At 41.4% G+C, this 22,244-nt stretch overlaps 2 protein-coding genes across 4 annotated transcripts in view; one reads left to right on the top strand and one right to left on the bottom strand.

Annotated features, from left to right (window-relative positions):
• FILIP1L (filamin A interacting protein 1 like) overlaps positions 1 to 3,849 on the bottom strand; it is a 58,758-nt gene extending 54,909 nt beyond the window's left edge. For both annotated transcript variants that reach the window (XM_055125489.1, XM_055125488.1), the window contains exon 1: positions 3,728 to 3,849. The gene's annotated coding sequence lies outside the window, so the exon portion shown is untranslated. The remainder of the gene's footprint in view (positions 1 to 3,727) is intronic.
• CMSS1 (cms1 ribosomal small subunit homolog) overlaps positions 1 to 22,244 on the top strand; it is a 404,473-nt gene that overhangs the window by 59,649 nt on the left and 322,580 nt on the right. The gene's annotated exons all lie outside the window — the stretch shown is intronic.

The raw sequence follows: 22,244 nt of genomic DNA, 5'->3' as shown, positions 1-22,244 counted from the left end.
CTCTGGTGCTTGTGTGTTTGTAACACGTACACATTCCTTGGATTTGGGGACATCCCAGTGTCTATACAGAAATCTCAAATGCACAACTGCAGAGTTAAGTGTTTCTATTCTCATGTAATATATGCTCTCTTTTACTGATAATAACTGTCCTTTAGGCCAGAATCAGTAGTTATTCTAAACCAGAAACAAGGCGTTAGCTGCATAGCTGTCTGCCTCCCTCCCTGTCCCAATGATACACTTAGCTCCCCTTCTGCATAACTCCTTCCCTTCCACAGAGACATAATTCCACAAGCTTGTCATAAAAAAGAAATAATTGTATCTTTTTATTCCCTAGAATCCTCTTCCAGCGGTGGGCCCACAGGGTCTACTCTGGGGGGTTCTGGGGAGCCATCAAGACTATATGTAGTAATGCTCGCGGGGCCATGCAGTGCTGGGGGGGTTAAATTCAGGGCCTCATACCTATGAGCCATATGCTCAACCACTTAGGCTATCTCCTCGGCCCGGTAATTTTAATATCTAAGAGTTGGTACTTTGGAACCAATAGAACCTAAGACTGTGAAGCCGGTCTGATAAGGGAAAAATAAGGTGGTATTCTTTCTTCTTACGTTTAGAATTAAAGCTGCTCCTGCCCTATCTTAGGTCACTAAAGCATTGATGAGAATAAACATGAAGAGGGAAGTGGGAGTGCTTCTCTCATATCTGAAAAAAATAAAAAAGCAAAAAAAAAAAAAAACCCCAAAACCTAGGGACTTTCCTTGGCGAGCCTTCCCACTTTTGTTCCTCGAGCTTTTCCAGTCAGAGGCAATGTTAGAACAGATGAGGTCAAAGAGAATTTCAACTATGTTTTTAAGAGGGGATGTAGGAGAGTTGATGGCAGTATTGGTGACAATTTGCTAGGGATTCGTTCACCTAATATTTCACGTGGAAGTCGATCACCTGAAGCTCTAGAAGAATTGGCAGTACACATTAAGCCTAAGTGATTGGGTCCGTAACAGCCCAGACTACTCTGGTAACTGGTGGAAGCAGCCATAGAAATATGTCTTGGAAAGTCAGTGATGCTGGCCCCATACATATCTCTTCCTCTTCAGAACTTTATTGAAGGATTGTTTGCAGCAACAAAACAATTGAAATTGAAGTAAGTTCACAGTACACATTAAATGCAAGATCACTTCAGATGAATGATATGTTCAAGAGGATAGGTAAGAGGTGCTGGAGTTTTAAAAGCTAATGATTAGCAGTGCAACAGCCGATTTCACTTCCTAAGGCAGGTTGAGACTAATAGGCTTCACATCCTCTGATTGTGGCTCACAATATCCAGTCTTCCATAAACACTTCCCTTCCTGGCCCCTTCCTTTTTTCCTTTAAAGAGGAGACTGTGTTTTTCCCACCTCTGTTCACCTTGTAAAAACACTTGACTGCCCCAAGCATAAGCTGTATACAGAATAGAAGCTAAAAAGAATTAATGGCATTTTGTTCTTTCTCCCCCAGTTTTTTTAACCTCAAAATCTATTCATTACCAAAAGAACTTGGTTTTGCAAAGAGAAAGGGGCCTTAGAGAAGCCTAAAGGAAAAAAAAAAAAACCTTTAGCCTTTTGAAAAAGGAATTGCAAGTGGACTTGGAAATTTAGCAGCTCAAAGTTTGATTTCCTAGTGGCTGCTACTTACAGATCCCATGCCAGCATTAGGAAAACATCACCCAAAAAAGCAACAAAGAAAATAGTAATTAACAGTTGTGATTAATTTCCATAAAAGAACAAATGAATTTAATTAAGCATAAAACTAGTATGTGCTTCACTTGAAAATGTAAAAAAAATCACATTCAGCCGAAAACATCATTTTCATCAGTGAGATTGTCCCAAGAACCATGAAATGCCCAGAGACCCATGGTGAGATAATGTATTGACGATAAGTTATATTTAACTTTCAGTTTTAAAAAGAATCTTAAATGAGTGATTGTTCTTTGAAGCGTGCTTTATGTCGCTAATCAATAGGAAAAAAGGGGATGAATATTGAAGTGTGTCATTTAAAAAGTTTAAATTGATGCTTGTTTGAAAAAATATGTACAGACTCTAGGACACAGCTGTTGGAGCTTTGATAGAGGTTATGATTTTCAACAGTTGAGCTCTAGTTTATGGTACAGATGGTACTTTGGGTCTAGCTAAAACAATAATTGATGGCTTCTTTTCCCTCCCCCTCTATTAGATTCAAAAGAGTGGAATACCTTTTTCCCAAGGCAGGATTCTTTCAGTTTCCAATTACAGCCTATATCAAATAAACAACTTTTCTGTTGCATATTCTGTACTTTCCACAATAACCTGGGTGTTGGCCTTCTCCCTTCTTATTATGGTAGGCCTCCCTGATTCGAAATAATAGTTTTGAGGAAATCCCACTTCTCAGTACTAACCTGCAGTTTATATATAGCCTATTTTCAGGCCAAATAACATAGTCTTTCTTTTAGGATGCTAAAATCGAGTCTTACATTACCACAAACAAAATTAGCAAAAATAAAACAACACAGAACAATACCCCTCATAAAGCAAAAGTGGTAGGCACTGATGTAATATACTTTAAAAACTCAAGTACAGGAATCGCTGGAAATAGATATATCCCGAATTCTAAGCATAAAAAAAATTTAAATATATATGTATATATAACGTAAAACCTGTTTTATAAAGGAAATAGCCCTGTCATACATTTAAGTTTTCAGTAAAGTTTGAGTGATAAATCATTTTACATTCTTAAGCGTTTTAAATTTGACATTGCATATTTTTTATTTTTGATTCCTCTGGGGAATTTTGCCCCGAAAAGTAAAATATTGCATGCATTTTAAGCATTTGCCAAGTGTTTCGATTATCATACTTTATTTATAATAACAGGCTGTTCAGGGTTTAGATGTAACACACACGGTTCAGAATGCCACCGGGCCCCAACATTTGCCATAAACTTTAACTTTAATTGGTATTTTGACATAATAAACTATGATCAAGAATACTGCTCTAGAGAAACCAACGAGTCTTGAAGGAGTGAATCAGATCATTTATCCATTGGTTAGAATTTAAAAGTTGAATTCGAAATGATGGTTACTTCCTAGTCTACAGACTGATAAACTTATAAGACTGAGCAACTTTTGGAGGGGGAGTGGAGAAACACTTTTTTTTTTTTTTTTTTTTTTGCTTTTGAAGCCTAAAGTGTTTTACTGTTTAAATGAGAATTACCCTAAATACAAGATTCGCAGCCCTGCTTCTGGCATTTTACATAAAGCGTCTCCAAAGGAGGGGGGTGTGAGAAAGGGCACCCACGCGTCCCCGACCAGGTGGCGTGTCTGCCCTTGTAAGACATAAGGAAGTATAAGTTAGGGGACAGATAAGATCAAGAAAGAAAAAAAAAAGTTGCATTACCCGTCCAGCCTCACCCCCCTCCAGTTCTCAGTGCAGGCAGGAGTCGGAGTGGCGCTCCGTCGCACCGCAGCCAGCCAGCCCCCTACCCCCGCCAGCTTTCACGCTCAACTCTCTCATCTGTTTTCCCCATCCCAGCAAAACTCTGCACTTGGCCAGTTTGGCGCGGGACGGCCAGTGCGTGGCCGCCGAGAGCCGGGTGCTCCTGGGGACGCGCCTCGCGAGCCCCGGCTGCCCCGTCGCGGGGATGCTGCGGCTCCCGGTCCCGGGCACCTCGGGGCGGTCGGGTCCCTGCGACGGCCCCGGAGCGGGGCGGCTCGGCGCGCGCTTACCTGGGGCCGCGGGCGCGGGCGCGGGGTCGGGCGCAGGGGCCGGGCGCGGGGCGGCGGCGGGCCGCGCTGCGAGGCGGCTGCTGCGCGCTCGGGGAGCCGCCCGAACAATGCGAGCGGGGCGCTCGGCGCGGCCGGCCTGGGCCCTGACGTCACCCGGCTGCCTTATAAGGCGCCCCGCGTGTGCGGCGCCGGCGGCGGGGGCGCCGCTGACAGCCAGACCCGCGGCTCGGCGGCCACCGTGTGAACCGACGGACCCGGGCGGGGGATGGGGGGCGAGGGGGGCGGGGTATGGGGGAGGGAGGCGGGCTGGGGACGCGGGGGGTCCAGAGTCGAACCCCGTTTTCTCCCTCCGGGGCCCCAAAGCTTCTGTTACTACATGGGATTCCTTAATTCACAGCCTGTTATTCTCATTTCAACTTTTGTAAATGCACTTCTCTTTTTTTCTTTTCCTTCCCCGTTTTGGTACCTGGGGTGGGATGAGGGGGTAGCAGAGGGAAGCCAGTAGTAGTCCCCATCCCACTCCCAACCCGTCTCTCATCCCTCTTGGGGGGTGTAGTTAGACTTCAAACTTTCTCTTTCCTCTTTGTGAAGAGTAGGGGTCCTCAGAGGATAGTTTTTTCTTTCTTTTTTTTTTTATTTCCTGATGATGTAACTACCAAACAATTCTTCAAGTGATGATGGGAAGGCCAGATGAAGTCTTTTTTTTTTTTTCAGTGTTTTTCCCTGAAAGAACCGCCTCTTTCCTCATTTCTGCATGTCTGCGTTTTAAGGAACCTAGTTAAATCTAATCAGTTTATTTGGCAGCAAGCTATTAAAGAAATGCAATGTTTTGTGTTGTGCTCTAAAGACACAGTATAAAAATAGAACTTTAGAACGAGTTTTTTTCTACTTGGTGTAGTCTACCAGCAAATAAAATGCAACAAAATAAAACATAAGGCATGAGAAGTAAAAAGAAACTGACCCTTAAATGACTGAATTAAGCCAGTTTTTTGCCTTCTAGGAAGGGACAGATTTACTTGTGTAAGTTCTTTTCCTTATTAATGGGAATTAAACTCTTAATTACTTTGTGCACCAATAAGAGACATAATCCGCAATAGTCCTAGCCAACTCCATGAATCTGCTAAATAAATTAGGGACATGGTTGTCTTATTTGCAAACTTCAAGTGCATTGAGTAGTTTAACTCCAGTCTAACTCTTTAAAAATCACATTAAAATAGGATTTCTTCCTATTAGAATGTACATATGTCTATAGAATTATTGTTTCCATATGTTTTTTCAAACAGGAATAATGGAAATAGTCTGCTTGTTTCTTTTATTTAGTGTGGAGTGGGAAAGACTGGCTGCAGAGAATGTGGAACAAAGATGCAGGAGCACAAAAATAACTCTGTGTCATCTCTGCTAAACGGTGGGGTTGCTTATAACCTTGCATCTAGATCCTTCTGTCTTTGAGAATTCTTAAACTAGCCTTTAATTTTCATATTTAATGTTTTAAGAGAAGTGTTTATATCTTTCAGCTACACTTAGAATGTATTATTGATTGGCAGTGTTGTATTAACATTTAAGATACAGTCTTGTGAATTTTATTACTCTATACTCTTGGTTTCTTTTTCTTTCTCTTGGGGGCCTGTGTGTGCTCAGGGCTTACTCCTTGTTCTACACTCAGGGATCATTCCTGGTGGGCTCAGGGTATCATGAAGTGCTGGAGATTGAACCCAGATGGTTGTGTATAACTATCTCTCTGGTCATCTCTTTTTTTCAGTCACCTTGCTTTGTACTTAGCAAACATCATTTTGGAGACTTTTATGTTCTATTTGATTTATTAGTAACCAGACCAAAATGAATTATGAAATTTGGAAGACACATTAATACTTTTGGAACCCAAGTTTCAAACTGGTAAATAACCTTGACCCCTAAGGCTAATGATTTTATCATTTGTTTTGTCCCTATTTTCTTCTGGTGGGTAGAGAAGTTTTCTAACGTTTAAGTCTGCCTTTTATTTCTTCCTCACATTTTGATATCCACACTTTGCATTTCTTTTCATCTGTGACTTCCCACTTTCCCGATAAAATCACTGTCATCGTATCACTGTCATCCCGTTGCTCATAGATTTGCTCAAGCGGACACCAGTGATGTCTCCATTGTGAGACTTGTTGTTACTGTTTTTGGCATATCAAATATGCCACGGATAGCTTGCCAGGCTCTGCCGTGGGGGCGAGATACTCTTGGTAGCTTGCCAGGCTCTCCGAGAGGGACGGAGGAATCGAACCCAGGTTGGTCACGTGCGAGGCAGACGCCCTACCCACTGTGCTATCACTCCAGCCCTCCGGATAAAATAGTTTAGTATTATATCCCCCTTTTTCTTCAACTGTGATAGCTACAAAACAGAGAACTGGCAACAGTCCGTCCACCCTAGAGTTTTTGAAACCAGAAAAACTCCTTGATGTTTAAGGCTTCTTGTGAGCTCTGCCTGGAACTTTATAATTGCGGAGCTGCTGATTTCTGATGCAGCTCGGGTTTGGCAGTGTACCTGAGGTCACAGTGTGTGACCACTCTGCTCAGGAGCCAGTCTGAACTCTCATTGAGCTCCCCATTCGTGCCAGTCTCCGCTGAGTGCGCTGCACATGCTCCATCATTTAATCCACACCACTGCGTCTGAGGTGGCATTATCCACACTATTCCATTCAAGAAACACATTTGCCAGTGTGAAGTATTTTAACCAAGGTCTCAGTGCTAGTCAAGTCACAAATGAAGGGGATTTGTACCCGTGTTTATGAGACAGAATGAGGATTTTCCATCCCTGTCAGGTAGGGGAGAATTCCTAGCCCAGGTGTTTGTATAACCCTTTTTTCCTAAGACCTTCCTGAGGGGGTGGTAATGAGCAACTGCAGTCTCTTAGGTTGTGCGCCTTTGATCTTGGCGAGGCATGTGCCACCTGTAGCGCCCAGTGCCAGAGCAGACCCCAATTAGGCATGTATAGACTGGCAGACCCTGTGTACTGCCCAGAGTTGAGCACATTTCCTGGCAACAGAAGCACCTGTGCTTCTGCCACATTGTAGCGATGCTTAGCATCCTGACCGTGCGCCCTTGTGAGAACTGTGATGCTGCCCCTTGAAACTTTGCTGGTGTTCTAATCTCCTCTGCCCTTCCACAAGTCCCTTTCGAAAAGGACGTGTGTCTGGGCACAAGAATTCTGGCCGTTTGCAAATTTCTGTTGTTAAAAGGTCAAAGAATCTGGGTGTCTATAACATTTATGTGTTACTGTAGTCTTGCCTTCTCTAAGTGGTTTACTCAGAATACCCCAGAAGTGAGTTGGATACCCCTGAGAGTTGGCAATTGGAGGCACCGTGGATTTGTGTGTTTACTATGACAGTTTTTCCTCAGGAAATTGGCAGTGTGTCCTGTTCTAGTGAAGTTAGAGTATCGTGACAATTTTCGTCTAGATGAATGAAAGTCAAGGGTCTTGAGAAAGGAAATATTTTTAAGACAAGGACACCCTGAACCTTTCCATCACAAATTCCAGACAGCCATTGATACTGTTTCCACTGGCCAAGCTAGTTGATGTGACTTTCATTTCCTCTCTCTTCCTACCAAGTTTCTGTTTGATATATATATATATTTTTTATTGTTGTTTTCTTGGATTTTGGCATTTTTCTACCTTTACTTCCTAGCTTAGTCTTATTTAATGACTTCTCATTTTATAATCGGGAACTTTCTAGCCTTATCATAAATACATACACTCACAAATTAAAGTTCTCTAACAATTTATTGTCTCAACTTCCTGTCTAAATCATCAATAGCTTTCAGTTGTTACTTGGATATGGCATAGATGGATTTCTTTCTTCTTTTTTTTTTTGTAATAACTAAGTTGATTGCTAAGAAGGGTTTGTAGCTAACACGATGGAAAACCTGGAAATATTAAAGATTTGTTTGAATTGTATAAAATCACATGTTAGATAGTCTGAAATGGTTGAAGATTAGTAATTACCATCTTTCAAGCTAATGCCAGGAGGTTATTACAGTGACCACAGCAACTTGTGTTATTTATTAGTAATTTCCACGGTGTGGTGTCATTGTTATTTAACTGTTTTAAAATGTCATTAGCATATTGTTAAGCATGTTAAAGCCATTTCCTCTTTGTGAGGGGACTGTTCTTACTTTCTTTCAAGTTCTCACTCCCTGCCTTTGTTTTGTGTGAGCAGTGAAGTCTTTATCTTACAAATAAGTGTTAGAGAGGCAGTATTCATAATTAATTTAGTCTTTCTTGCAACTGCCCACAATTTTCACTATGATTTCTTTTGTCTGTTAAAGCGAGATGTTTGTACTATCTCTGGCAGCTGCAAGTTATGGGATGGTAGCAAACTTGAAATGTCTGCTTCTTTGAAACCATACAGTGGTATATGTGAAACACTCGAAGGCACAAAGAAAAACAAATTCATCTTACAGGCATGATCCTGTTTGAGAAGCTGAGCTCAGCGGGAGCTCAATCCTGGACAGCACAGGAAAAGGCAGAGTTTTGTGGCCCTACATGGTGTCAGGCTACAGTTGCGTTGGCCAGAGCCTGACCCTTCCTCTGAGAAGTTTTCCCAGTTCACAGAACATTGTCACAGACAGCCTTCTTGCACCTGACTGTACTTATGTCTCTCATCCTCTACTGTTCCACAACTTCAAAGGAAGACTGAAGGGTCTGCACACCCAAGTTGGGGGCCACAGTAGGGAAATCTGAGGGTGAAAGTACCTTTTCTCCCTGCTGGGGATCCTCAGTTTTGTTCCTAATTTTCCCCCTTTCCCTTTCTTTTGTCCTTGTTGATGCCACTATCGGTGCCTGTCTCGGAGGGTCCTTGGTTAAGGTTCACCAGAGATTGCACATTCATTGTAGCTAGCGCCAGAGAGCAGTCAAAGGCTGACTGGTCATACTCAGTCGGGAGGGTGGGGCCTGGGGTGGAACCACAGCTGGTGTCTTCAAGGTCTCTTCACATCTACAACTGAGCCAAAATACCAGATTCTTCCTTTCCCTCTTCTGTGTGTTTCCTAAGTGGCATCTGCTTAGCCCTGTGCCAGCACCCACACAAATGATATTGCAACCTGGGACAGCTTGATGTTGAGGCTTTGCACTACATTTCCCCAAAATGTGGTTAATAATGCACTGTGAACCTGGGTGTATGTAGAGACCCTCTTGCTGCAGTCCAAACTCTGTGTGGTAGGTCTCTAAAGTCCTTTGGGTTTCCAAAAGCTCTTCTGTTCCTCCTGTGCTTACTTAGTCTGATTTTAATTTTAGAACAGAGACCCAAACTTTTAGAATATGGACTAATACTCATCTAGAAAGCGATTACAGCAGCACTATCAGTGGTGACACTAGAGAATTGAAGCCCCCCCCCAAAAAATTAAAATGTTTTATGGTTGTAAAGTTCATTTTAAAGTAGTTTGGAGATGCCAGTAAGGTGTAAAAAAGATTTTTATCTAGTCCTATGACATGAGCACTGCCAACAATTCATAACTCATTGTGCAGTACTTCCTTTTAGTCTTTCTCTGCGCACTTGTGACGTGTAATTGTTTCATGCAATTACATGTATGTATTTTGTGTCTTATTTTTCTTCACTTTCATCTTGTATGTCTTGATCATGTTTTTGACTTTTCTGTAGATGCTGAATCATTTTGAGCTATTTATTCTTGTCTCCTTAAAATGGTAGTAAAACATGCATTCACTGCCCACTAGCACCCGGTGTCGCCATGATTTTGGTATTTAACCCAGTGAAGCAGCAAAACCTACATTTTTATAGGGACTCCTGTTGAGAAGAAGCCTCCTGTTTTGGTTGACGTGGGACACTGTGAGTTGGCCATAGGACTCTATGAAGTGTGCCAGTAGGTGAGCAGAATGACTTGGAGAGAATGAAGAACTGATAATATGACACCACTGTAAGATTATTAAATGGCAAGGAGTAAAAGCCTACTATTTAGGTCCACTCAGTTTGCTTATTTATTCCTGCAAACACTTTGTGTTTCCTTGGCAACTAATAATAGTTTTGAGAAATTGTTAAACTCACAAGTATTACTGCAGGAGTAAAAAAATCCTCGAATCACAGAAATTAGAGACGGAAAAGACCTATTAGGTCATGTTTTTTGTTCCTTGCCAGTACAAATTGTTCTCAATGCTTTATCCCGACCATTTTTTAAAGGGGCCTTGTCAAATAATTTGTAACTCTTATCTTTTATAAGAAATGCATTCTCTTAAAAATATTTTTAGGTTTTTGAGGAGAGGGTTTTGGACCATACCTAGTGGTGCTCAAGGCTTGCTTATAAGCTCTGTACTGAGGGGTCATTCCTAGCAGGGCTTAAGGGTATATGTGATGCCACGGATCAAACCAGGGTCGCTGTGTGCAAGACAAATACCTTAACCCATGCACTATTTCACCAGGCTGAGTAATGCACTTTGGAAGAAACTGTTCTGACAGGTCTTTTTGTACAGCTGTGGAACATGATTTCAGAGTAAATATTTGTAGAGCTACACATGTGGGTTAAAATGCTGTCGATCAGATTTTATTATATGGTAGTCATAGGAACATTGTAGGATGCCAATGAAATAATGGCAGATTAAGAGCAAAATATATAGGTAAGTTGGATTGAAGCACTTTCTTTTATAATTAGAAAACTCAATTGTAGCAATGTATGAGAGTGACTTGTAGTCACATAATCTTGAATTGGATCAAGAAGATCTGAGGAAGCAAAGCGTGTTAGATAGTAGAGAAAAGAGGAACATGGTTCGTTTTAAGTTTTTTTTTAAAAAGATATTTTACATTTCCCCTCCTGTCCCTAATTCTGCTTCACTATCCATTATTTATAATCATTATTGCTTGAGAAGAAAAGGGCTTCTAACTGTAAAATCCTTTTTTCAGTTGGATTCTTTCAAACCCCAGGACAGGATCAAGCTGTTTCATAGAGCAGTTCATGGTGATTTCACTGAATAAATTCTTCAGCTTCCTATATGGTTAAAGAGGTTTTCTCTAGGGAAAATAATGAAACAAAGAAATTAAAAGTGTGGTTTAATTAAAAAAAATTTTTTTTGTATGTAGGATGATTGTCTTACTAAGTTATATTTTGGAGTAGAAATGGCATTAGAAAACATCTGCACCACTAGCTGTTACCTAGCTGTTACCTTTTAAACAGATGTCAAAATTGAATCTCAGAGAGGTTCAAGGACTTACCCCCAAAGTCAGAAATATATTGGTGATCTAATTTATTGTTTTGTTGTTTTCTTTCTTGAGGGGCTGCATTAGGAAGGAGGATTTGCCCTACACTCAGCAGTGCTCAGAGACTAGCCCTGGCCATTGCTCAGGAAGTGACCCATGGTGGTGCTTGGGGGACCGTATGTTGGCAAGGCAAGCTCCTTAACCTCTGCTAAGTTTCCTGCCTCCAGCTCTCCAGCTTCTCTCTCTCTCTCTCTCTCTCTCTCTCTCTCTCTCTCACACACACACACACACACACACACACATACTTTTTTTTTAATTGGTTTGGTGTTATTGTGCCAAGGACATTACAGACGGTGAATCTTGTCAGCACCTCCAGGGCATAGGTGCCCCATCTGCTGAGGCTGCTCCCACTCCCCACACTCATATCCAGGGCATCGGCCCTGATTCTCAGAGATGCCCCCACCCCAAGACTCCAGAGAGACTGGTGGTGGAAGCAAAAGGAATGTAGCAAGGTCAGAGTCTCATTGCCCAAAGCCCATGTGGTAATGCCCCCTGCCCCCTGCCCCCAGCCCTCAACGCCAGCTCCTTCTGGACCCTGCCAGAACCTCTGGAAGTGGGAGTTGGGTCGGAGATAGCAACCAGAGTTCCATGCTCTCTTTGGGCCCACGGATTGTCTTCAACCAAACCAGAGAGTTGTCACCCACACCAAGCCAGTGCTGTTGCCTACATCATTTTGTGATTAGTTGATTTTGCAAGAAAAAAGAGAGGGGGTCCTTTTGGCCCGGCTGCGGAGCGAGCATGATGGAAGAGCCTAAAAGAACGCCCTTGGACTCCAAGCAGCCCACTGAAATAATTCCGGCACGGGATCGCAGACCCCACGGCGGGCTGAGACAGTGGAAACCGGGCATCCCCCAATTCTTTTAACCTCTCTCTCTCTCAACCCCTTCCTCCCGAGCACAGCGCAGGGTCCACGGCTTTCTGAGCGCAAAATGGAGACGCTGAGCCTCTTTCTAGGTTTCTCCATCTTATGAGCACCATAAAAGGGTAAAAGTTTGTAGTGATGTCATTTCTGGTTGTACTTTCCCTGGACTTTATACAGAAACCCAAAACCTGTCATCTTAGCATCAGCAATATGTAATGGTTCCTTTTTAATGGGACGGACTTTTGTGGGAGATCCTAACAAGAATAGTAAGTCTTTTGATGAAATATTGAAGGCAATCAAAGTGGTAGCCATCTCTCTAGACTGAACTAAGCTATATCCCCACGCCGGCTGAGAAGAAATATCCTTCTTTCTCAGGAAGAAACGCGGCGTGGCGTCAACTATAGTGTGATGTCCATTAAGCAAACAGACCTGGTGGCATGGGAATGGGATATAAGGGGAAAAATTATCTACATGGAACAGCGGGACGCTGGTGGAATCTCGAGCCGGAGCCGATACCAGCGCAAGACCTTTGGTTCCAGAAACTGCTTGCAGACACTCTGCTAGACTATCAACTAAGCCAGAGCCCCACGTCTGCTGATGACGGGAAATAACCATCCTTTTCGGTTTTTTTCCCTTTGTCAGACAGCGTGGCGATTACTAAACAGGCGTGAACTCGGTGACGCGGGGCAAGGGGGAAAAAGAAAAGTTATGTAACAAACAGCGGGACTTAATATCTCTATATTCTTAGCAATTTAGAACTATCAAATGCCTCCTTGGCAATAGGACTGTCTTTTTCTTTTTTGGGGGAAACCCCAGCAACGGTAGTGAGTTGTGTGTTGAAACATGGAATGTAATCGAGATAAAGCGTAAACGAAGTGAAACTTATCACTTACAAGGGTGGGGACTGGGGAGGTGGGAGGGGGTGGCAGGTATACTGGGGGGGTTGGTGATGGAAGATGAGCACTGGTGAAGGGAAGGGTGTTTGAGTATTGTATAACTGACATAATCCTGAGAACTATGTAACCCTCCACATGGTGATTCAATAAAATTAAAAAAAAAAAAGAGAGAGAGAGGGTGTGTGTGTGTGTGTGTGTGTGTGTGTGTGTGTGTGTGTGTGTGTGTGTGAGCGTTGGTGTACATAAACATTTTTTGAATGAATTAAATATTATGTTCGAGCTTTTATTGTCAGAAAGAATGTATCTGAAACTGTAATCCATATTACTGTGGTTTACCTAGTTTTATACTAACTACAGAATTGATTTGGTGCCTACATAGTACTACATAGTATGGATTAAAAATGCAATCTTCTTGTGGCCAGAGCAATAGTATAGCAGGTAGAGTGTTTGCCTTGCACATGGCCAACTTGAGTTTGATCTCTGGCACCTCATGTGGTCCCTCAAGCACTGCCAGGAGTGACCCCTGAGTGTAGAGACTGGAGTAAATCCTGAACACCACTAGGTGTGGCCAAAAAACAAAAAATAATAATAATAAAAATTAAAATGCAATCTTGCTCTACTTCTTCTAAGTTGGAAGTCTGAACATTGGTAATTAACTACCAAATACAAGTTAATAAGACAGCCTTGCATTAATAGCACTAGTAAAATATTTAATTGGGAAATCTCAGTTTAACAATTCTGATAATAAATGATATTATATAATAATAATAAGTTTATTATTATTTAATGCCACTTTCTGCTTGCATGCTCCCCACCTTCCCATTCTGTACATGAGAAATCATTATTGTAAGTAATAGATAACCTGGTTTACACCATAAAGTACAGGTTTGAAAGGGATGTCAAAATTCTTATACTTCAGTAGTTGTATTATTTCTCAGATGAGAACTTCACTTTTTTTCGTAGGAATTGTTTCATGCATTTCATAATTTAATTGTTAGTAAATACTTCAGAACACTTTTAGAGATTCTTAACTTCTTCAGTGATTCCATTACAGTTAGTTTGAACTGAAAGCTGGCTTCTTCTAATTTCCACCAGTTGTTCCGTATCTTTCTGTAGAGCCTTATTGAACAAATTGCCATTGAGAAGACATCTTTTGAAATATTTGAAGACAGTTTGTCCCCAATCTTCCATTGTTCCTTTCTGATGATAATTTCTAGTTCTCTCATCTCCTATGTCTAGAAATCTGGTGCTCAGAATAAATAAATTAATCTGTGTATTAAATTATTCTTTCAGAAGCTATGTGTCTGCATAAACTTATGTTTTCTTAGTATTTTAAGCAAACACACCAGACCACTGTGTCGGTGGATCTTGCTATTCAGCAACATTCTAGTAAGAACCTTAGCCTAAATATTTTATTCATATACTACTTCTTTTTTTTGGTTAATCACTTTTATTCTGTATTTATTTTGTTTGGATTGAATCTTTATTAGAATGACAGCAGTGAATGACATGGTTAGTTTTCAATGGATGCTGTATGTCATATGAGCCACATAATGATAGATAGATAGATAAGTAGATAGATAGATAAATGAACAACAGAGAGGTAATTTTTACAGATCACTTAGTCAGTAAATGATGGCACCAGGGTTTGAACACAGACTAGTTTCAGCAACTTCTGATAGAAATCACATTCAACATCTCATAATAGAATTTGAATTGAGGAATAAGCAGCAGTAGTATGGTAGTGTAGAACTTTTCTCTCTCTTATCTGCCACATAATTCATTGGATTTGCTTTATAGGGCGCTAGCATGAGAATGGATCTCAGAGATATCTGGTCAGTATATCTATCTTCTAGCACAGAGAAGTGAAACCCAGGCTGTGCAGAAACTTGACATGTTTGAGACACACAAAGATGGGGCCAAGCTCAGGCCAGAATGTGGTGGCTTTCTATTGCGGAAATCCAAAATGCTTCTACAATTTCCTTTCTCTTCTCCTTTCTCCCCCTCTCCCCTTCCTTCCTCCCTTCCTTTCCTGTCTTCTCTCCTTCACTTAATGGTCCTGTACACATTAAAACAGCAATAACAATAATAAAACATACATCAAAAGAATTGCTTAAAATCCTACCATATGTTTTAAATTACTTTTCCCTTATTGCCAACTTCTGAATCTGTAAGTTCTTTATCATTTTAGGTTATGACATAGATTCAAGAATCTCATCAGATATGCCTTAAACTTGCACTGATTTAAATGTCACCATTAAAATATTTCACTTTCATAAAGAAGATCCAGCGACTACAAAGAGAAAGGAACCGAATTGCTCTCATTTATGAGAGCCTGCTGTCTGCGCCGACCACGCTTCCCAGCCCTCTCCCCTGCCTCTGACATCTCAAACTCTTTCCCTCTACATAGAATCCTATGTCAGTGAGAACGCATCACCCTGTTCCACACTTGATAAATGAGGAAATGAAAGAAGTGCTTTGAATCCAGCAGAAAAAAAGAGATGACATGTACAGACTGCTCCCATTCATTGACTATTGGCTTTCTGTTCACATTACCTGCCATTTATTTCACTGCCATTGAGGCGGTCATGGACAGTCAGTACGCTGTTTATAGTATGCTGTTTCCACTGATAAAATTTGTTCCATACCTTTAAATAAACAAAATATGGATAAGTCTTGATTCAGTCATGATTTTCTCCTTTATTTAATCAAGTTTCTTTGATTTCCTTGGCCACAAATAGTATTTACTAATGAAATTTCCCCCTGGGGGAATGTTTACCATGCCAGCAAGGACAATCCTGTCCTGATGCTGCTCTGACAACTGAGTACTTGAAGAATAACAACCGCAGGGGCAGAGTTTTCTCTGAGCAGTCAACTATGACCTAATAGTGGTTGGTTGGCAAAAGATAACTTAAAATAGCATTGGTCTCTTTTCAAACCTAATCAATTGTAACGAAAACTCTTTCCGCTGAGTTTTGGAATGTGTAGGATCGTTTTTTAAGTTACCATGAATGACTATGGCCCCAGTGATGTTTGGCTGTCCATATCCCAACTCTTTTAGGATAGCCTGGAGAAGCACTGGTGTCAATCCCATGACCTCAATTTGCACTCCCAACTTCATCATCAATTTTGGTGTTTTGTTATAAAACTGAGGCAACTGTTCAATCAAGTAATTATTCATTTGCTTCATTTCTGTCTTTACCACTTAAAGTGTGTTAGAAATTAATTTTTAGATAAATTCTGTAACATAAAGAGTCCAATCATATTTCATTAATTTTTTTAAATATTAAGACTTATTAAATATAAAAAGTAAAAGTTGAGCATGAGTAAAATGCTTAGTTGGTAGTTGGTATGTTTTTTTCTTTGAAAACTTTCATAGACTCCAAATATTAAAGTGATTTAAGTTGACTTCCCTCCTAAAAGAGCCTTTTGGTTAAAAATTTATGCAAAGTTTCAATTTTGCATGCATCCTCTATCTTTTGGCTATCATTTGTTGAAACCTCTTGGAAGTGCTATGTCACTTTCTCCCTCTCCATATACTTGTTGCATATACTTGTAACACGTAAACATATGCAAGTTTTAACATGCACTCACCAAAAATTACCAATGGAAATGAAGAACAGTAGAATTCACATTTTCAATCAGGAATAGTGAATCTAAGGGCTAAATGCAGTATCTTTTTATATCATCATGGTGACCTCCAGTATATAATAGCAGTTTTTATGCATGAACATTATCATTTATGCTTAGCCTGTTGCTAGTAGGATAAGTGGAAGGGTTAATTGATTTTCACATGAACAGTTTTTAGATGGCTAAAGATAAAAAGACTAATATTCTCCAATTAGGTAGTGCAATGAAAAGTACTGTTAAAATTTCTCACAAGAAAAAAGCCACCTTTATTTTTACTTGTTCACGCATGGGAATAGAATTGGGTAAAAAAGAAAGGTAGTGAGTTTTTCCTTTTATATTGAAGGAGGTAGAATATTCAAAGAGAATGGTGTGTGTGTGTGTGTGTGTGTGTTTCTAGGAATACAAGAGTTAAGCCTAATCTGCATCTACTAGGTTCCATGTCTTCAGAGACTCTGTAACTGCTAATTGAGCACCATCTGTGTGTTCTTTAGACTGGTCGAGGGGTTGAGATTTTATAAAGCAAATCCCTGCTCAGATTTTCTGGATAGGTAGAACAGACAAATGAATAAGAACCATTTTTCCTCTTTTATATTAAATTGGGGTGGTGTTTGGTCAAGCAAAACTTTGTGAAAACATCACTTCTTTGATTTCTATTCATTATGCATTATCTTCTAATGTGCTTTTAACATGAACTCATAACACGTTGGAATTTTCAGATATTCAATTCTTTGAAATGAATATTGAAGGTGGCTTTCTCTAAAGAGGATTTATGTCTTTTTTGTTGTTGTTGTTTTATGCTCAGGGTTACTTCTGGCTCTGCACTCAGGAATTACTCCTAGCGGTGCTGGGGATGCTAGGGATTGAACCCGGGTCAGCCGCATGCAAGGCAAACACCCTGCCAGCTGTACTATCACTGCAGTGGACTTTGTTTGGTCCTTTAAATTCAGAAATAGAGTTACAAAAAGAAAAAAAAAAGAAATAGCGTTACAGCTTAAATTCTTAAGCATTTCCACTTATCAACCACCAGTGATTTTTCAGCTGCCAAAAAGGAAACATTTGTCTCAAATATCTGGTCAAAGATAAGCAAAATTTAACTTTCAAAATTTTAGTCTTTCTTGAATCCCCTCTATAGGTCTGTTGTCTCAAATAGCCATGATCCACTAATGCATATAAATCAGATTTACATTGTAGCACTGTAGCACTGCCATCCCGTTGTTCATCGATTTGCTCGAGTGGGCACCAGTAACATCTCCAGTGTGAGACTTGTTACTGTTTTTGGCATATCAAATATGCTATGGGTAGCTTGCCAGGCTCTGCCGTGCAGGAGGGATACTCTTGGTAGCTTGCCGGGCTCTTCAAGAGGGATGTAAGAATCAAACCCGGGTCGACCGCGTGCAAGGCAAACGCCCTACCCACTGTGCTATCGCTCCAGTCGTCAGATTTACATTAAATGTAATTATTTTTCTGATTTTTCATAGTTGGAAATGATGGCACTTTCAGCAGGGTCCCCAGTCTTGAATTCAGAAACTTTTTCACAGAGCATTAGGCAAGACTCTGATTTTGTACAGAATACTACACAAATGTAGTATTTATTGGAGTTTTGGAAAAGTTCCCCAAGACGTGATGAGGGCAGAGGGCAACCTGTTTGCCTCTATTGGAACTGCCCTGCGAATAATGCCTTAGGTCCTATAGGTCAGCGACAATGCTGGGACCAGCCAGGAGCGACATGTTAGCTAGGAAGCTTCTAGGTTGCAGTCGTCAAAAAACCGGGCTTCTTTTGTTTAAAGAAGTGAAATATATCATCTCCCAACAATATATGAAGATGGTGTGCATTCAGACAAGACCTGTTGCTTCACCTGCTTTCCTGAGACCCCGAGGTGCTGGTGTCTTCCCCTGGCAGGCCTCGTCACCACCCAGTAGTAATAAGGTTTCATCAGCTCCAGGTATCATACCCAGACAGTCAATGAGCTGGGAGATCCTCCTCACTGCCCCCACCACAGAAAACAAAAAGAGAGAATGAGAGAGAGTGTTTTGCCCTTCTGTCTTATGACTGGGACTATCAGAGTAAGGAAGCTAACGTGACATTTCTTACGAACTGCCTTTCTATCTTATGACTAGAGTTATCAAAGTAAGGCAGCCATCGTGACTTTTCTTACAAACAGTCAGACTTTATCAGAGACCTGGCCGTAGATAGACTCATGCTCATGTGAGCCTCCTGGGCTTACTGGGTTATTACTAAGTTCTCGTGTGTAAGTTATGAGTATGTCATGAGAGTGATTTTCTGAGTAAAGACTATGGAGACCCCTGGGGGGTGCAGTTAGGACAGAGAAGGGACCATTATGATAATGATAGTTAGAAATGATCACTCGGGACAAAAACTGAGTGCTGAAAGGTGGTGAAATGGTTCACATGATACCCTTTCAGTAACAGTATTGCAAACCACAGTACCTAAAAGGAAATGAGAGAGAGAGAGAAAGAGAGAGAGAGAGAGAGAGAGAGAGAGAGAGAGAGAGAGAGAGAGAGAGAGAGAGAGAGAGAGAGAGAGAGAGAAAGGGAGAGAGGGAGAGAGAGGAAGGGAGGAAGGGAAGGAGGGAGAAGGAAGGAGAGAACTGGCCGGATATTGGTGGTGGGAAATGTGCATTGCTGAAGAGATGGGTGTTGAAACACTGTATGACTGAAACTCAATCATGAACAACTTTATAACTGTATATTTCATGGTGATTCCATTAAAAAAAATGTATGGAGACCCCTTTTGTGTTGGCCTCCACAAAGATAACTACATGCAGAAGTCTGTGCTCAGCACATTTCAACAATGAGTACAGCCTGTGATTGTATGAAGAAGCTCATTCAGCTAGTCTGATTGCACTTTACATTGCTAGAGTAGGTGACCTTTTGTTCTGTAAGTGAAGGTTAAGAGCAAAACAGGAAGTTAGGAAGTTATCACATTTGAAACTGTTTTGTTCCTCAAAATGTGCTGTAGATCATTTTTTAGGTTCCATGTAAGTTTGTGGATTCCTCCTGTCCTTTGTCTCATAGTGGCTGTGAAATAGAGACCTTAGTGGACCACAGGGGTGTCTGTGAGTTTATTTTCTTAAAGTGTTCCCGTGAGGAAATCTGAGGGGTGTCAAGATATAGCCTTTGGTGTTCTGGTATTCTCTCTCTCTCTCTCTCTCTCTCTCTCTCTCTCTCTCTCTCTCTCTCTCTCTCTCTCTCTCTCTCTCTCTCTCTCTCCTCTCTCTCATCTCCCCCTCTCTCCCTCTCTGTCTCTGTCTCTCTCTCTTTTTGAGCCACACCCAGTGATGCTCACAGCACAGTCCTGGTGGTACCAAATAGGAGACAGACTATTTGGTGGTGCCAGGAGTTGATCTTAGGTTGGCTGTGTGCAGGGCTTTACCCGCTGTACTTTCTCTCCAGCCACTCACTTTCATTATTATTTTTAAGCAGGGTGCACACCCTGTGCTGCTGAAGGATGGGGAGTATGGTGTGTGGGTGGGGATGGGGTGGGGCTAAGGGTCTGTAGTGTCAGGGGTCAAATTCACACATGCCAGGCATATACATGTGTGCTCTGCAACCTGAGCTGTCTCCCTGGCACATGTCACAGTATTTTCGTATGGTTATCTTAAAATTTCTTGTCTGTCTTGTAGAATTTAGGTCTTTTCTGTCTAAAATTAACACCATAGCTCTTTTGCTTTGTTTTGGGTCCACACCCAGGCTTACTCCTGGCTCTGTGCTCAGAGATCACTCCCGGCAGGGTTTGTGGTCCCAGGGGTGGCAAAGCAAATACCCTGTTATCTCTCCAGCCCAACATCATTGCTTTTTCAAGGTACAGAATTTTATGAAAATGATGGTCTCTCAGAGTCTGTATTGCAAAATACAGACAGTGGCCAAAAGTAGAGAGAGACTAAGAGGGAAATTGTCTGCCATAGAGGTGGGGGTTGGGTGGGGGGCGAGATGAGGGGGAGGGATACTGAGGACATTGGTGATGGAAAATGTACACTGGTGCAGGGATGGGTGTTTCAATCACTGTGTGACTGAAACTCAAACATGAACGCTTTGTAACTGTATCTCACCGTGATTCAATAAAAACAAAAACGTTTTATGAAAACTTTTTCATAAAACTTTTTTATCATGGTAGACATCTAAGAATGGTGTAGATAGCTTGACAGTTCCCTGGGGCGGGGTGGGTGGGAGGGGTCCTTGGGACATTGGGGGAGGGAAGCAGGGACTCTAATGGGTGTGGTATGAGAATGATGCATATGTGAAATTTGAGCGGTACTGGAAAGCATGTTGCTAATTCTTTTAGTGTAATTTAGCAGCTTGTTTACGTCTTCACAAAATAACCTCCAACTTATTGGATCTCTACTGTCCTTTATGCTCTATAGTTTCTATGTCTCTTTAGGTCAGAGTTCTATGCTGATGAATGATTTTTATTTACCACATTTCCTTTATAGAATACATAGATACTTTAAACAGATTTTACTGCTAGCGTCAAAGGCATTTTTAAGGTAAAAAAACCTTATACTCGTTTTGTTAAATCAGCAGTGGTTTGCAGTTTTCTTCTTACTAAAGCTTGCCTAACCGGACATTAAGCATTCATTAAATTTGAGGGAGAAGAAGTTTCATTTAACATGGAACCAGCGAGGCAGAGAGTTAACCCAATGGACTGAGTTCATGCTTTGCATGTGGAAAGCCTGGTTTGATCCCCATTACTACATGGTCCCCTGAACAATGCTAGGAGCAACCCTTGAGCACAGAGCCAGCAGTAGCACCCAAGTACCACTGGATGTGGCCTCCAAATGAAAACAATAAGGACCCTAGAGATAGTACAAAAGTTCGGGCGTTTGACTTGAATGTGACTGACCTGACCCTGGTTTGATCTGCAGCATTGCATATGGTCTCTTGAGCACAACCAGGAGTAAACCCTGCTGTGTGTGATCCCAAATCTCCAGAACAAGTGAACAAAAATGTAAGAACAACAGCAGAGCAACAGAAGGTTAGCATATAATAGGCTTTAGTAAAATTAGTTCCTCTTCACTCATACGCTCAAAGTTTCCTAGGATATGGTGGGAAATAAGGAAAATCTTCTGCTTCAAGAAATTTATAGCTAGGAATTTGTTGTGTAGATATCAAGTGAAAAAAGAAAGAATCTGGGGGTGGAGCTATAGTACATTGGGTAGGGTGCTTGCCTTGCATGAGGCCAAACTGGGTTTGATCCCTGGCATCCTTCAAAAACTAGAAATTGAGCTTCCATATGACCCTGCAATGCCACTTCTGGGAATATATGTTGAGGATGCAAAAGAGCATAGTAGAAATGACATCTGTACCTATATATTCATTGCAGCACTGTTCACAATAGTCAAAATATGGAAACAACCGAGTGCCCTAAAACAGATGACTGGTTAAAGAAACTTTGGTACATCTACATAATGGAATACTATGCAACTGTTAGGAGAGATGAAGTCATGAAATTTGCTTATAAGTGGATAAACATGGAGAGTCTCATGCTAAGTGAAATGAATCAGAAAGAGAGGGACAGACATAGAGGGACTGCACTCATTTGTGGAGTGTAGGGTAGCATCACATGAGGCTGACACCCAAGGACGGTAGATACAAGGGCCAGGGGGATTGCCCCATAGCTGGAAGACTGCTTCATGAGCAGAGGGGAGAAGGAAGATGGAATAGAGAAGTGATCACTAAGAAAATGATGGCTGGAAGAACCAGTTGGGATGGGAGATGCATGCCGAAAGTAGATAATGGACCAAACATGATGACCTCTCAATGTCTGTGTTGCAAGCCATAATGCCCAAAAGTAGAGAGAGAGAGAGAGAGAGAGAGAGAGAGAGAGAGAGAGAGAGAGAGAGTATGGGGAATATTGTCTGCCATGG

The sequence above is a fragment of the Sorex araneus genome, chromosome 2 (genome assembly GCF_027595985.1).
Source record: "Sorex araneus isolate mSorAra2 chromosome 2, mSorAra2.pri, whole genome shotgun sequence".
Taxonomy (NCBI): Eukaryota; Metazoa; Chordata; class Mammalia; order Eulipotyphla; family Soricidae; genus Sorex; species Sorex araneus.
Note: the sequence above shows the minus strand (reverse complement) of the source record. Positions and strands in the feature narration are given on the sequence as shown.